General features: G+C 36.9%; 1 pseudogene; it reads right to left on the bottom strand.

The window, feature by feature from the left end:
- Nucleotides 1-1,356: 1,356 nt before the first annotated feature.
- Nucleotides 1,357-2,293, bottom strand: LOC125399472 (olfactory receptor 5W2-like; annotated as a pseudogene).
- Nucleotides 2,294-13,643: the final 11,350 nt, after the last annotated feature.

The following is a 13,643-nucleotide window of genomic DNA, read 5'->3' as shown; positions in this document are numbered from 1 at the left end:
TTGACCATTAAGGATCCCTTTAAACATATTCTGGATGTCATTTGGACTAAGATGTGGCTATGAGCCATCATGGAAAGTGGAAGACATCTGTGGTTTGACTAAAATGACTGTCAGGTATCATGGATTTGAATAATTTTTTGCCAGAGTAATTATTTGAATGACTATGCATCTTTTCCAATAGTAAATATGGTTGGCAGAGGGGGGACTAGCCATGACTCAAGGTTGTAACTCATCCCTAATTTCCATTCTGTCTGCTTCCTCCCTGGTGTCATTCATGAGTCAGTGCTTCTGGTTTTTGCCACCACAGACAAAATAGTCGGTACCTTCTGTGTCTTTCTTTTAATAATTTTTGAGAAAAATAAGTATATCACTCCTTAATGTACTTTTAGTCAGAGACTTTTGCAACATCAGTGGGGAAAGAAATGAAAACATGAATTGCTTCATTTGAAATAGTTTTTAATGGAAGATCATCACACAGAACCTTCTGCTGAGTAGTACCTACTTACACCTGAGACATAATAGCTCTAGTAAGAAACATTTAACCAATATATTAAGTCTATGAAATTTTGTTCAACATCTATATTTCAGGAATATTTTCAGACTAATGATTCATTTGAGTGTCCCTATAAATAACATCTGTGATGCCTGCTGGACATGTTCTTGTCTTTAAATAAAGTACTGAATTTATGAGGAAATGCAAATCCCCAAAGGTTAATACATGCTATAACCCATTCAACAAACACTAATATGATTAAGATACAGTGAAAAATATCTGGAACCATATGTGGATATAATGATTCACAGATACACACACGTATGTATATGTAAACATGCACACACACACACACACACATATATATACATGTATGTTTATCAATGAATATATCAACTTTTAAGATTCTTGACTAACAAACACAGGATTCTGTATTTAAGCACCAGAACTAAAAGTACAATAAAATATAGAAATAAAAGAGATTTCACATTTGAAATATCGTGAAAACTTCTTTGTTTCTTTTTAAATTTTAAATTTTTACTGTAAATAGATTATTCTCTCATATAATACATTCCAATCACAATTTCCCCTTCCTTGAATCTCCTGGCTTCCTCACTACCTCTACTTTCCATCAAATCTACTGCCACTCCCAAGGCACCCATATTGAAACTAGAAAAGGCAAATCAATAGAAGGGAAACAATCCCAAGAGCAGACAAAAAATCAGAAATACACTTGCTTTAACAGTTAGGAGTACCACAAAACAACCAAGTTAACAGCTGTAAAATATATGCAGAGTAAATTCTAAAAATCAGTCCATATATTGGCTTTAAAGACAGTGTACTGTGCCATGCATATACCTCTATTATGTTAAACAGATTTTACCTTTTACCCTTTGTAGTTCCTCTTTCACATCTTTGTTCCTCAAACTATAAACTAGTGGGTTCAACATAGGGATTACAAGTATATAAAAAAAGGGAGGTCACCTTATCTTGGTCTAAGGAGTAAGAAGAAAGTGGCCGGAAATACATGAAGAGCACAGTTCCTTGGAAAATTGCAACTGCAGTCAAGTGTGAGGTGCAGGTGGAGAAGGCTTTTAACCTCCCAGAAGCAGAGCTGATCTTCAGGACTGAAGAAGATGATGTAACAATAGGAGACAAGGACTCCTGAAATAGTACTCAATTCAATGAAATCAAAACAGTGAATATAACTAACACATTGACCTGTGTATCTGAACAAGACAATACTAACACTGGTGGAATATCACAGAAGAAATCATTAATCTTATTAGACCCACAGAAACATAAGTGGAATGTCAATGTTGTATGTACCAAAGCATCTGCTAATGCCACAGCATAAACACCAGTTAATAATTGGAAACATACACTGCTGGACATGTCTACTGAATACAGTAAGGGGTTGCTGATGGCCTTATATCGATCAAAGGTCATCACCACCAGCAGCACACACTCAGCATCTATAAGTGTACAAAAAGTAAAAAACTGCACAGCAAAGCCAAGAAAAGGAATAGATGTCTTCTTGGAGAGGAGGTCTAACAGCATCTTGGGCCCAATAGCAGTGGAATAGCAGAGGTCAGAGAAAGAGAGGTGGCTGAGAAAGAAGTGCATTGGTGTGTGAAGCTGGGGATCCATTCTGATCAAAATGATCATCCCTATATTTGTCATCAGATTAGTGAGGTAAACAACTAGAAACATAGTGAATAGAAGCACTTGAACATCAGGATGACTGGTGATTCCCAAGAGGAGAAATTCTGACAACAAAGAGCAGTTTCCATCATCCATGATACTTTGCTCTTGGTCTAAAAATTTGCAAAAGTCACAATGAAATAATAGCTTAGTATTTATAATACTGGACAAGAATAAAACGGTATTCAGTATAATTAATTTGAATAGTATTTAATTCTTAAGTAAGCTTTCTTAAAACTCTGAAAATATTTCAGAAAAAAAAATGTAATGTGTAGATCAGTGCAATGAAGCCAAGAAAACCATGGAATAGGAAGTTTGTACAAATGAATCTAAATCTTCATATTTTTTTTGATCTGTGTAACTTTGTTTGCTCTCTTTCCCTTATTTATTGGCAGTAAATTTAAATGTAGCAAAATTTGCTTTCAAATCTGACAGACCATGATGGAAATCAGAGAATGTAATAAAAATAAGAGGGACAGAAAACAGTAATACCTAGTTTGTTCTTGATTTTCAAATTGTCTTTTTACATTTTTATAATTTTTAATATTTATATTTATTTGAAACATTTTTAAATTTAAATATATTTTGCCATATTCTTCTAATCCCCTAAGGCTTTCCAGATACTCTCTCCAACCCTATCAATGTAAGTCAAATACACTAAGACAGAAAGAATATCACTAGCCCTTTAAGTGGTACTTGCTTTCTCTCTTTTTTCTCTAATAACTCATGGTTAAACAATTTATTTATACAATAATCAGCTTGATTTTTAACATTTTCAAAGAAAACAAATTTTAATTTATTTTGTTTTAAAACACTGCCATTCAGAAACCTGACATGAGTGTCTTTCTGTCATGTTCCTGGCACCTGAACATAGATAGATCCATTTATTTTAACTAGAGACTGTTGGGACAGAAGTCTCTTAAGACTCTTCCTCCAGTCTTTTTTGAAAAAAATATAATTAATTAGACTTCTCACTAGTAACATGTTTTGTACTTTTTGGACTTTTCATGTCATCACAATTGCAACAGTTTATTTAATAGTAATCTTGCATCCAGTTTGCATGACAGACGAAAATTACAAACACAGTTTACCTGAAAACACTCCTGAAATATGTAAAATGTTAGAGAACATTCCATAAACCTCATGTATGAAGAAATGGTTCCTTAAAGTTATAATTTCATAAAAGTATCCAGGTGGATGTTGAACAGATGTTGTGAAATGATCTGAAATTCAAAATTAATTCTGGCGAAACAGCCAATTTTTAGTTTTTTCCATTGATGCTGTATAAAATCACGGATGAAAATACTTTCAGAAGAATGGATTTATTTTTCTCATATGTACATGGGTTTTTGTCATTATGGAAGTTAAAGGGACAGAACATTATGCATGGTCTATGGCAGCAAAACTCTGTGGCATTGGACTCATGAATGGCCCTAGCCAGAGAAAAAGACAGAATAGTAATTATGGATGGGATATTTTCTGAAATAGTAGCTTGATTACCCTCCTCAACCAAACATATTTCCTGATGGAGAAACTCCACAGTTGTATAAATAGTTACTTGTTGGCTACCAATATTTGACATTCATGAAACGACAGATGATTTGGAATCAAACCACTTGCTGGGTGGTGGTGGTGGGTAAGGCACTTCATCTTAGAAACCAGGAGGCAGCAGCAGGAAAATCATTAAGTTTGAGGTCAATCTAGTTTACAGAATGAGTTCCAGGACAGCTAGAGCTACACAGAAATACCCTGTCTAAAAAAAAAGATAAAATCAAACTACAGCAGTCATCCCCTACTCCACATGGATTCACAGACATCTTGTAATACATAAGGCACCCAGAAATTTTCAAAAGGATTTTAAGTGTTAAGAATGTGAATATCTTAAAAATCCAAAGTCTCATTGCTGTTACATTCTGTGAAATATAAAATAAGTTATATATTACAAATGTTATAGGCTACAGAACAAACTTTCAATTCTGTAAGATCATTATAGCAAGTGTGGTGGTGTGGTGATGTTTTGTGTGTGTTTTAACCAACAACTTTACCTGAAGATCAGAGTGCAGAGCTAACTGACTTTTGAGGTCAGTCAAAAGTGGCACACACCTTTAATCCAAGGACTCTGGAGACAGAGGCAGACAGATCTCTGTGATTTCAAGACCACCCTGGGCTAGGCACAATTGATCCAGTGTCAAAGACAAAAATTACCAGATGGTCCCTCACCTTTAATCCCAGTACTTGCAAGTCACATGCCTTTAATCCCAGCACTAGGGTGGAGATAGGAGGGATATGGCTGGATGGACAGACAGTGGAATATATGGTGGGAGGAGACAGGAGCTTGGATGCAGTCTGAGTTTTGGTGGAGACAGATGCAGTCTGAGGACTGGTAGAGACAGGAATGCCCCTTCAGTCTGAGGATTCAGAAGAGATAAAATGGTCTCTCTAGTGGCTACACTGCTTCTCTGATTCTTCAGCTTTCATCTCATAATAGCTGACTCTAAGTTTTTACACCAATTAGAATAGTTAATAACAATTAGAATTCCTAATACAAGCAAGGAAAATCCAGATTAACATAATAGCAAGGGAAAGCTAAATTTTTTACCTTCATGACCATCATATAGTCTCATGATGGTGTCATCTGTGCTCCTAAAAGCTAAATTAGCCCCACCATAGTTCCCTACTGTCTGAATCAGACAACTGCTCTCTGGGACCAAAAGCACACACTGCCTGCACTGTTCCTCGGTGTTTATCCCATGTTCTCAATATCTCCAAAATCATAAACTTCCATAGAAACTTCTTTTTCCACCTCACAAGTACACAGATATCCTTCTCAGATCTGGACCCAGCAGGTTTTATTTGTAACTGTGGTTCAACTTTTTTTTAACTTTTATTGATTCTTTGTGGATTTCACATCATGCATTCTGATCCTGTTTGTCTTGTAAATACTCTGTTGAGGTGAAGTCAAGTTCTCCTGACATGAGATTTTTTTTGCCAGAATATAAGGACTTTTAGCCAGTTCTTGATACCATCTATGTGTACATTTCTCTCACAGTTCTCTTATTCCACTTCTCCCTAGTATATCTGTTACTTTTGCTTGTACGGATTTGCGAACTTCAATTAGCTGTGTGTTTTCCATTAGCTACATGCCTTATATTTGTGTGTGTGTGTGTGTGTGTGTGTGTGTGCATGTATGTGTTATGTAATGAGTACTAAGTGCTACATCTAATATTAGGTATAGAAATAAAAATTTAGAGGTGAGTTTTATTATCATTCAGAAATATTTCTACTACTTAAGTCTAAACTATTAATAGAATACTAGACATTTAGATGTACCTAATAGTAGAGCATGGTGTCAGTTATCAAAACTAATGAGTTCTTGGTTGTGCCACATCATGTCAGATTTAATTACTGGTGGGGACTTAACTTTTATTTCATTGATGGTATCTACAATCTAATTATATTGATTTCCATTAGCATAATTGTCGAGAAAGTTCTCCAGTTCTTTTCATAAGTACACCAAGGTCATTCTTGAATGCTCTGGGCTTATGAATTTATCTTCTCCCAAAGTACTTACAACCTATCATTATTGCTTTAAGGATTGAAAACAAATTATAGAGAAAACAATCCACAATATTGCTCAGAAGTCACAAGTTTAATACAAGTTGATGGAAAATGTGATACTACTGGAATCCCTAAATCATTTTCTCTCAAAGTTCATCATATATTTTTACACATGATAATTACTCATAAATTATCATTTTTACCAGAGGCCAATTTAAAAAGGAAAGTCATGTTTAGATTTCATTAAATTCTGAAATAGTCTTACATAGGTACACCAGTTGCTTTCGTGTCTATAATTAAAGTGAATAATGAACAATTTATATTTATCCTATAAGTTCACTCAAATGTATAGATGCTGTTCTTGTGCTTTCAATGATCTCATCCAGTGGTGTAAGCACCAAAAATATTATAGAAGAAGAAACAGCTATTGTCTGCAAGGTCCTTGGCCCTGGAACAGGAAAAGGTCCTGCTCCTTCACTGAGGCTACCCACTCAGAGGGGTGAGTGTGCACCTGCCCGACTGGAGGGGAGTTTTAGACTGGCCAATCGGGGAACAGTTCCTGCACCTGCACTGAGGAGATCCACCCAGAGTCAGTCACAACAAAAGTTGGACCAAGACACCAAGACTCTCCTGGCTGCATTTGAAGGACGAGATGGGCAGGTGCCAATGCAAGAATTCCTCCAACAATCTTTAAGGCAACATGACATCACCAGAATTCAGGGATCATGCAACAAGAAGAATTGAACACCCTACTCCAGAAGAAGTAGAAGAAATCAACTTTAAATGGAACTATATGAAAATGATGGAGGAACTTAAACAGGAGGTGAAAAACTTCCGTAAAGAAATGGAGATAACAAACAAAAAGGTAGATGAAATGAATAAATCTCTCAAAGATACCCAAGAAAAACAAGAAAACCAAGAAAAAGCAATCAAACAGGTAAGTGAAACAGTTTAAGACTTGAAAAATGAAATGGAGGTAATGAAGATAACACAAACTGAGGGAAGGCAGCATATGGAAAATTTGAGTAAATGAACAGGAACTGCAGAGACAAGTATTACCAACAGAATACAAGAGATAAAAGAAAGAATCTCAGACACTGAAGATACTATAGAGGGAATAAATTCACTGACTAAAGAACAAAACAAATCCAACAAATTCTTAACAGAAAACATTCAGAAAATCTGGGACACCATGAAAAGACCAAACCTAAGAATAATAAGGGTAGAAGAAGATGAAGATTTACAGCTCAAAGGCCCAGGAAATATATTCAACAAAATTATAGAAAAAAACTTTTCCAACCTAAAGAAGAATATTCCTGTGAAGGTACAAGAAGCATACAGAACACCAAATAGACTGGATCAAAAAAAAATCCCCTTGCCATATAATAATCAAAACACAAAACATACAGAATAAAGAACCAATATTAAGACCTGTAAGGTAAAAAGGTCAAGTAACATATAAAGGAAAACCTATCAGAATTACACCTGACGTCTCAATGGAAACCATGAAAGCCAGAAGGTCTTGGTTAGATGTGCTGCAGAAACTAAGAGACCATGATGCAAGCCAAGACTACTATACCCAGCAAAGCTTGCCTTCACCATCGATGGGGAAAACAAGGTATTCCAGGACAAAAACAGATTTAAACAATACATAACCATAAACCCAGTCTTACAAAAAATACTAGAAGGAAAAATCACAAACCAAGGAAGCCAACAACACCCATAATAACACAAGCATCTGACAACCCTACACCAGCACAACTCAAAGAAGGGAAACACACAAACACTACCACCAGTAAAAATAACCAGAGTTTATAACCACTGGTCATTAATATCTATTAATATCAATGGACTCAGCTCACCTATAAAAAGGCACAGGTTAAGAGAATGGATATGAAATCAGGATTCAGCATTATGCTGCCTACAAGAAACACACCTCAAACACAAAGACAGACACTACCTCAGAGTAAAGGGTTGGGAAAAGGTTTTCCAATCAAAGGAACCAAATAAACAAGTGGGTGTGGCTATACTAATATCTAACAAAATTGATTTCAAACTAAAATCAATCAGAGGAGATGGAGATGGACAGTTTAAACTCATATCAGGAACAATTCATTGGGAGGAAGTCTCAATATTGAATATCTATGCCCCTAATAAAAAAGCACCCACATATGTAAAAGAAACATTACTAGATCTCAGAGCATACATCAAACCCCACATTCTAATAGTGGGTGATTTCAACACTCCTCTCTCACCAATGGACAGGTCAACCAGACAGAAACATAACAGAGAAATAAGAGAACTAACAGATGTAATGAGCCAAATGGACCTCACAGACATCTATAGAACATTCCACCCAAACAGAAAAGAATATACCTTCTTCTCAGCATCTCATGGAACCTTCTTAAAAATTGATCACATAATTGGTAACAAAGCAAACATCTATACATATAAAGAAAAATTGTAGTAATCACCTGTGTACTATCGGATCACCATAGAATAAAGTTAGAATTCAACAACAATTCTAACCCCAGAAAGCCTACAAACTCATGGAAACTGAACAGTCAACTACTGAACCATCCCTGCATCAAGGAAGAAATAAAGAGAGAAATTAAAGTCTTCCTTGAATTCAATGAAAATAAAGACACAACATACCCAAACCTATGGGACACTATGAAAGCACTGCTAAGAGGAAAGTTCATAGCACTAAGTACCCACATAAGGGAAATGGAGAAAGCACACATTAGAGACTTAACAGCACACCTGAAAGCTCTAGAAAAAAAGAAGCAGACTTACCCAGGAGGAGTAGAAGACTGGAAATAATCAAACTCAGAGCTGAAATCAACAAAATTGAAACACAGAAAACAATCCAAAGAATCAATGAAACAAAAAGCTGGTTCTTGGAGAAAATCAACAAGATTGACAAACCCCTATCCAAACTAATCAAAGGCCAGAGAGAGAACACACAAATTAACAAGATCAGAAATGAAAAGGGGGGCATAACTCTTTCTTTAATAATTTCCTAGGTTTGTCATCAAATCATTGATTTTTTTCAGTTTGTCTGCAGCAGTGACATCAACATCAAGGTGAAGGTACCTTCCATAATTCCTGAGTCCTTATGTGGAGTCCCCCATAAGCGATGGCTGTGGCTTGGAGAGATTCTTGTAAGAAAATAGCACACTGTTGGTGTGGCTTCTCTGTGTGGTCCTGTCCATTTTGGAATGACAAATAAAGTTTTTCTGTTGGTTTATTGGCTGTACCTGAATCTACACATGCTTTAAATATGGTCTGCACTGTGTGGCCCCACAGCCAACAATCCACCACTAAGACTGTAGCATGGCAGGATTTCTAGTCCTCCTGAATTCAGCCAGACCACCACATGTAGGCTTTAACTAAGTCTTTGTGGTTCTATTTACCAATGAACACTATGGAGTAATGTGTTGTAGTGGAAAAAAATGTTAGATCAGAGAATCCAAGAAGCAACCAGCTGACCTTTATTTAAGACAGAAGACCGAGCAAGAGAAGAGTCTCTCCACTGGTTTGAAACCAAAAAAAAAAAATGAATCTCTATATCCCTCCCTATTCCTTCCTATGCATCACTGTCTGCATTCCTGTCTCCTCCATTCTCTCTAAGGCTAATTCCTGTCAATTAGCTGCTTGCACCGCCAAGGTTAATTTTCTTAGCACAGTCTCAGATTTCACATTGCAATCAAATATCTCACAACAAAATTGTGTGAGTCACTTTTCTCTCATGTGAAACAACATTGTTAATACAACATTTAGAGGATAATTAATTGAGTTATAGATAAACCTTATGTTTATGTGTCAGAAACAGAAACATACGAATATGTTTTACTGAAAAATTTCTATAATGTATTCTGATCACAGTTTTCTCATCCCCCAATTTCTTCCAGCCTCTCCCCACTGTCCCATACACTAACTCCACTTCTTCCTTCTAGTTCTCATCGAAAAACAAACAACAGAAGAAATAAAAACCACGATGCACTCCACAAAAACAAAATATAAAACAAATTATATAAACAAAAGTACAATAAAACAAAACTTGCCAAAGCAAAGCAATATAAGACAAAATGTCTACAAACTAGCATATTTTATATTGGCCAATTAGTTTTTGGCACGGTACATACTCTGACGTGTGACTTGTATACCTAATAACTCCCCACTGAAGAAAGCTAAAATGTATGTTTCAAGCAGATATAGTTGTAGATAGTTTTTTATTTGGTGTGAGAGCCTATGTCTGTTTTCCTATTTTAGCACTGATCCCAATCAGGCTTGAAATTGTTGCAGACCTTCTGCTTGCTGTCAGTCTCCATGAGTTCATATGTATAACACACTCACACACACACACACACACACACACACACACACACACATATATACATATACTTGCTTGTGTGTGTATATACATATATGTGGTATATATACATATGTGAGTGCATATATATGTTATGTACTTACAGTATGTTAGTATATATAGTATAAAAATACATTTTTAGTGAAATAATATTATTTCATTAAAATGTATTCCTTCAGACTAGGAAGAAGACTCAGGAAAGTGCTTGTCACATGACTATGAAAACCTGAATTCAAACTCTCAAAAGCATGCTTTTAAAAAGGTGGACACAGTGGCCCATATCTTTAATGCAAGAGCTACAAAAGTGGAGATAGCAGAATCCCTGACACTATGGGTACAATGTGAGACTTTGAAAGTTTTCTGGAGAAGATACGATCACATACCTATATGTCCCAAGTAGGGAGTAAGCAGCAACAGAACAAAGTAATTATTTCAATAACGTCCATCAGGATACTGAGACAATGTACAGCAGTATGGGTAAGGGGTTATTCACAGGTGACTCAAATGTATCTTTATCGCTGAAGAGCGCACCCGTTGGGGGGTTTATCTAGGAGAGCTGCAAGTCTGGACTTCTTTTAAAGACTTTCAGGCAACCCAATGTTTGGGTAGTCTCTTACAGGCAGCATGACTTATCAAAATGTTTCCTCCTTCAGTAATCATTTACTGTTCACAGAATTTTTTGGAGAGCATTTTATGAGTGTTCTTAAGTTAAAGGAGTTCCAGAGACTTGTGTGTTGTTCATTTTCTGAATCTCGTGGTCATCTCTTCTTTCTCCTGGAGGGAATGTTTCAAATCACACAACTGGTACACTATAGTTGTCAGCCAGTATAGCAGGAAAGGCAAATTGTGTAAAGTAACTGAGAAGGTAGAGTATGACTGCTTCATCACATCTTAAATGATCAGGAAGCAGAAACAGAGAGTGTTTAGGTATGAATATGAACCAGGCTATAATTGATAACCAATGCCCTATGGCCATAAATAGACCAACTATGCCAGTGAACAGAATTTCCCACAACATTCTAAAATAGTACCACTAGTCAGGGACTAATTTTCAAAAACAAAAGCCTTTGTGAGACATTTTATATTCATACCACAACAATTTATAAAGTTTACTTTAATGAACCTGAGTTATCAAAACAAATAAAAGTTTATTTTTAAAAAATTAAAGAAATGAATTCTTTGTTATGCAATGACTTGAGGTGTTTAGTAATGTTTATAATACTTGCTATAAATTTTTGGTCTGTAATGATAATATCTGTGCTCTAGACAGAAATTCTTACTTGAAAGCATAAATTCTCTTTTCTATATTCTCCAAAATCTTGCAATTGTGCTATGAGACTGACATCATATTTTACCTCAATGTTAACAAACATACTTCTAGAACAAAAAGAGACCAGAAAATCCTCTCCTCTGAAGGATAACCTTTGTGTTAGGAAGACCTGTAAGAATTATATTTGCAAATAATATATAATTGCAAAGAACCATACATAGCCACTAAAACTTGAGTTCTATGAGGTCTTACTTTTATTTATTAAAAATTTCCAACTCCTCCCCTCCTCCCACTTTCCCCCTCCCCTCTCCCCCTCCCCCTCCCCCTCCCTCTCCAGAACAAAAAGTAGTCAGGGTTCCCTACCCAATGGGAAGTCCAAGGTCCTCCCTGCTCCCCCCCATTCAGGAAGGTGAGCTTCCAAACAGACAAGGCTTTCACAAAGCCCATCCATGCAGTAGAATCAAAGCCCAGCACCAGCACCATTGTCCTTGGCTTCTCAGTCAGCCTCCACCGTCAGCCACATTCAGAGAGTCCAGTTTCATCACAAGCTCCATCAGTCCCTTTCCAACTGGACTTGGTGATCTCCCATTAGATCTGTCCCACCGTCTCAGTAGGTGAACACACCCCTTGTGGTCCTGTCTTCCTTGCTCATGTTCTCCCTCCTTCTGCTCCTCATTAGGTACTCAGTCCAGTGCTCTAATGTGGGTCTCTGTCTCTATCTCCATCCATCACCACATGAAGGTTCTATGGTGATATGCAAGATATTCATCAGTGTGGCTATAGGACAAGGCCAGTTCAGGCACCCTTTCCTCTGCTGCCCAAGGAACAAGCAGGGGACATCTCCTTGGACACCTGGGAACCCCTCTAGAGTCAAGTCTCTTGCCAACCCTAAAATGGCTCCCTTAATTAAGATATTTACTTCCCTGATCCCACATCCAGCCCTCTTCCATCCCAACCATCCCATTTCTTCAAGCTCTCCCCATCCTCCCCTTCTCCCTTCTCTCCCCTCAACTCCCCTTATTTCCACCTCACTCCCACCTCCGTGCTCCCAACACCTGCCTGGAAATTTTGTCAAACTCCAATATCCAGGAGGATAGCAATATGTTTTTCTTTGGGTTCACCTTCTTATTTAGCTTCTCTAGGATCATGAATTAAAGGCTCAGTGTCCTTTATTTATGGCTAGAATCCACTTATGAGTGAGTACATACCATATTCCTTTTTTGGGGTCTGGGTTACCTCACTCAGTAAAGTGTTTTCTATTTCCATCCATTTGCATGCAAAATTCAAGATGTCATTGTTTTTTACTGCTGAGTAGAACTCTAAAGTGTATATGTGCCACACCTTTATCCATTCTTCTATTGAGGGGCACCTAGGCTGTTTCCAGGTTCTGGCTATTACAAATAGTGCTGCTATGAACATAGTTGAACAAATGCTTTTGTAGTATAATTGGGCATCTCTTGTGTATATTCCCAAGAGTGGAATTGCTGGGTCCTGAGGGAGGTTGACTCCCAGTTTCCTGAGAAACCGCCACACTGATTTCCAAAGTGGTTGTACAAGTTTGCATTCCCACCAACAATGGATGAGTGTTCCCCTTACTCCACATCCTCTCCAGCATAGGCTATCATTGGTGTTTTTGATTTTAGCTATTCTGCCAGGTGTAAGATGGTATCTCAAAGTTGTTTTGATTTGCATTTCCCTGATCCCTAAGGGGGTTAAGCATGACCTTAAGTGTCTTTTGGTCATTCGAAGTTCTTCTGTTGAGAATTCTCTGTTCGGTTCAGTGCCCCATTTTTAATTGGGTTAATTAGCATTTTTAAGTCTAGTTTCTTGAGTTCTTTATATATTTTGGAGATCAGACCTTTGTCTGATGTGGGGTTGGTGATGATCTTTTCCCAGTCAGTAGTTAGCCTTTTTGTCTTACTGACAGTGTCCTTTGCTTTACAGAAGCTTCTCAGTTTCAGGAGGTCCCATTTATTCATTGTTGTTCTTATTGTCTGTGCTATTGGGGTTGTTGACCAATGGAATCGAATCGAAGACCCAGATATTAACCCACAAACCTATGAACACCTGATTTTAGACAAAGGAGCTAAAATTATACAATGGAAGAAAGAAAGCATCTTTAACAAATGGTGCTGGCATAACTGGATGTCAACCTGTAGAAGAATGAAAGTAGATCCATTTCTATCATCATGAATGAAACTCAAATCCAAATGGATTAAATACCTCAATATTAATATGACCAC

Source organism: Myodes glareolus, chromosome 16, assembly GCF_982192425.1.
Source record: "Myodes glareolus chromosome 16, mMyoGla1.1, whole genome shotgun sequence".
In the NCBI taxonomy this organism is placed as follows: Eukaryota; Metazoa; Chordata; class Mammalia; order Rodentia; family Cricetidae; genus Myodes; species Myodes glareolus.
Note: the sequence above shows the minus strand (reverse complement) of the source record. Positions and strands in the feature narration are given on the sequence as shown.